Below are 4525 nucleotides of genomic sequence, written 5' to 3'. Positions count from 1 at the left end.
TCGGTTGTTGACCATGTTGACAACACCGGAGGGCGGCGCCGCGGCGAGCGAACCAAGGCGGAGGACGATGGTGAGGCCTCGGACGGGAACGAACAGGAGCTGGGGAAGATCACAGCAGCCGTGGGAGGCGGGAGCAGGCGGTCCCGCCGGCGCTGGTTTGGCTTTGGCGGCTCGAGGAAGAAGAGACTGAAGAAACGCGACAGACATTGAATGTCAATCCAACGGTCAAGGTTGGCACAATCGTTTGTTGACTAAGCGGACACCAAGTAGCATACTTTTTTATATATAGGAAGAAAACTGCGAGGAAAATGCGTTCGTCTGCCGTCCTCCTCACAGGGAATGTTCGCCACATAAGTGACTAGCACCCTTGGTTTTCAACCGAGAGGTCTTGGGTTCGAGTCCCAGGAACTCTCAATTTTGTCCTCCTTCCTTCCTCACAAAAAAAGGGAAAGAAAATCAAAGACTTGGGAAGGCGTATAGAACAAGCTAGTCTACCAGTAAAGAGACGTTGCCGAGTTTTAGAAAAAAGAAAGACGTGCTCCTGTAGGTGGTTCGAATCCAAACCTATACTATGACTATATATGGTGCTATGCTACTCTGCAAGTAATGAAACTGACATATCCAACGTTCGCTTCTCCTCTTCTCTACTTACTCTGCCTAGCATCAGAAGCTCTGGCCGCAGCAACCATGTCCGCTGGCTGCTCGTCCACCTGCTCTTCAGCAGGCAACAACCAGATATGTGCCAAGTCGCCACCCGTACCATCGCCGTGGGTCTCATCACACCCCCGCCGGCACGCGCACCGCAGCCAATTGCTCATCGCAACCCGCTGCCGTTGGTGTGGTGCCACTGCTGCAAATCACGCAGAGTCATCCGTCGCGTCTCAACCACAATCCGCAACCCTGGCCGAGTCTTCTACAAATGCCCGAATCATGGGGTAATAATATGTTTAAGTGTTGTTCTGCTGCTTTCAGTTGCTGATTTTTTTAATAGCTTGGTTGATGATCTTCCAATTTGATTCATGCAGAAAAGGGGAGATTCGTGTGATTTGTATTTCTGGGAAGTTGCTGATGTGGGGGAATGCAACTATGCTAATTATTTGGTTAGCCGAGGAATCCCAATACCAGCAGGTTGGGGTGTTGGACAAGTAACTGAAGGAACGGCAGAAGAGGAAGATGCAGAGCAGAAGGTTAAAGATGCAGTTCCTCTGATCATGGCCAAGCAACAGCTGCTGAACGGCCTTGACAACAATGAGGAGATGAAAGAGCTTGTGAAGATAATGGGCAAAATCAATGTGCTCTGTAGGATGAGTGTCTCTTTATTTGCAATGTATGTAGCACTCGTGATGTATTCAGTGGCTACGACATGAGCACTTTGCTGAAACTAGTAATGAATGAAACCTGTGTAGCAGGCTGGGTGTAGTGTTGTGAACATCTAATGATTTCTATTAAAGGAAATCAGGGGTATCCCCTTTTGCTCATATAAATAAATAAATAGCAGAGGCCCTGTCGGGTCAGCTTTGTTCTCATTCGAAGACGTCGAGCAAATTGCAGTCCAACAGCAAACTATGTCATCAAATTCAAGTTTCACAGCCAAATACGAGTACAACTAAACAACAATGTCATCATGTTTTAGTTGTCATACAATCACCAAACACAAATCAGCATACATAACAAGTGATGTTCTCACAGCAAAATACTAAACAACATGTTCATCAGGTTTCAGTTGTCATAGCAAACACAATTTCGCATAGTAGATAAAAACGTCTTCTGACAGGCAAATACGACAAAAGCAATGTAATCATCATCCGCAGCAGCAGCGTCAACATCTTCGCCATGTGTATCAGTCTGAATCGTAATTCCCCACGGTGTCTTCTTCTTCTTCGTCCTCGAACGTTGGCTTCTTCTTGATCAACTCTTGTATGTCCACAGCACGACTGGCAATCTTTTCGCCGGCGTCATTGACGTGATGGTTCTCAAAGATATTAGGAACATCTGTGTTATCTTGTACATCAGGAGCAGTGTAAGCATCATCTTGTTGTGCAACTTCATTAAACGAATTCCTCTGCTCAAACCTTTGCAATACTCTCCAGTCATCGCTACGTGCAAATGTGTCTTCCAAGAAAAATATCTGTGTTGCTTGATTTGCCAAAATAAAAGGCTCGTTGGTCTGGTACGCCGCCTTGACATTGATGGATTTGAAATAATCATCAGCTCTGGGTTTTGCGATCCTGGAAAATAGGTTATACCAACGGCAGCACAACAGAACCACACACCGATGATCCTCGAAACTGGAGATATACTGCAACTGAACAATGTCTGTTATGTTAGCATACATTTCAGTTGTCTCTTTGTCATACGTATCCGTGCTCATGATGGCACTGTTTTGTGTCTTCCTGCCTTCGTCTCGTGCAAGGGTGTTGTAGCGCACATCTCCAACAACGCAAGATTCATAATGTCTTACCCGAGTATCAGGACCCATTGCTAGTGAGTAAAGGGCATCATCAACTGCCTGCCCATCCTCCCACATCTTCTTAACCTATGGTTAGAAAATAGACAAGTTGATCATCTTATGTACTCAATATATTAAAAAAAACTGACAGTGCACTTCAAAAGCTTACATGGTTCTTGAACCATTTCGCAAATCCTGCCATAACCAGTTTGTCAATGTTTCTTGGATTTTGCGGCAGTAACTCCTCTTTGTAGATGCTGCACAACATAGTGATCACGTCAAACATCTAAATATATAAGAATGTGCTGCAAGTTTAGTAGATTACGATGTATAAGCTGCAGTACTGCACTTACTTGATATAAGGTAGTATCTCAGGACAGTTATTCAACACATACCAAACCATTTTGTCCAAATCTTTAGGTTTGTCCTCTTGTCGACTCTTCCATGTAACTCGTACAGAATAATCGAAAACATTGAGCCCGGGATTGTCTTCACCCACCTCTTTGCTAAGCTGATCAGTTGTTTCAATGTATTTTGAGCAGAATGTCAACGCTTCTGTAGCAATGTATGCCTCTGCAATGGAACCCTCGGGTCTAGCTCTGTTCCTAACATAGCCCTTGAAAGTGCCTAGCCACCTTTCAATAGGGTACATCCAGCCATACTGTACTGGACCTCTAAGTAGTGCCTCATCAGGTAGATGAACAGCCAAATGCACCATCACATCAAAGAAGGCTGGAGGATATATCTTCTCAAGGTCGCATAGGATAGTTGGTATCTTGTCTCTAAGACGCTCCAAAGCATCTATCCTGATATTCCTACTGCAGAGTTCCCTGAAGAATTGTCCCAACTCTGCAACTGCTCTGTATAAGTCAGGGCGGCCCAATCCTCTAAGGATAACAGGTAAAACCCACTACTACAAAAACAGCTATAGCCAATATGGACACTAATGGCGCACTGTACATGTGGTGCGCCATTACTAAATACTAATGGCGCACCATGTGTTGGTGCGCCATTCGTAAAAGAAAATTTAATTTTTTCAAAACTACTAATGGCGCACCACTCCCACGGTGCGCCATTAGTAATTATGTTTCAAAAAAAATTCAATTTTTTTATTTTTTAAACTACTAATGGCGCACCGTGGGAGTGGTGCGCCATTACTAGTTGAACTAGTAATGGCGCACCATCCCACGGTGCGCCATTAGTACCTTGGCCACCACTTCCATCGAATGCACCCCCCCCTTCGTGGACCGCCTTTTCAGTTTAAAAAATGATGGAAATGTCAATAAAATAAAAGAAAATAAGTTTCCCATGTGATATGTGGTCTAGTTGTTGTGAAAATTTACAAATATGAATTTCGACTTTAATTGCAAAATCTCTCGAGAATTTGTAAAATGGGCATAACTTTTGCATACGAACTCGGATGAAAAAGTTTTTTATATGAAAAATCATCTACTTGAAAAATTACATCTGAATTTAACGGGGTAACCATGTTAAACATTTTCAAAATCCTCAAAAACCTAACAGAAAAAAAGATACGGGGCTTTTAAGATCTGGAGAGGCAAAAAAATTCAAAAAAATTCAAACTTACTAATGGCGCACCTGCCCATGGTGCGCCATTACTATTTTCCCGCCTTCAAAATTAAAAATAAGTCTAAAAAAATAAAAATAAAAAGTTACTAATGGTGCACCTACCCATGGTGCGCCATTACTATCTTCCCGCCTTCAAAATTCAAAATAAGTCAAAAAAAATAAAAAATAAAGTTACTAACGGCGCACCTGCCCATGGTGCGCCATTAGTATCTCCCCGCCATCAAAATTCAAAATAAATCAAAAAAATAAAAAAAAGTTAGTAATGGCGCACCTGCCCACGGTGCGCCATTACTATGCCATATATATGGCTGGGCGTGGTCCTCTCCTCCTTACCTCTTCATTCTTCTCCTCCACTCCACCTCTCCTCCACTCCATCTCCTCCTCTCATCCACTCCATCTTCCCTTCTCTCCTCCACCATACTACCCTCCTCCTCTCCGGCGACCTACTCCTCCTCCTCTCCGGCGACCTCCTCCTCCTCTCCGGCG

This window comes from Triticum aestivum, chromosome 2D (assembly GCF_018294505.1).
Source record: "Triticum aestivum cultivar Chinese Spring chromosome 2D, IWGSC CS RefSeq v2.1, whole genome shotgun sequence".
Taxonomy (NCBI): domain Eukaryota; kingdom Viridiplantae; phylum Streptophyta; class Magnoliopsida; order Poales; family Poaceae; genus Triticum; species Triticum aestivum.
This window is presented reverse-complemented; position numbering follows the sequence as displayed.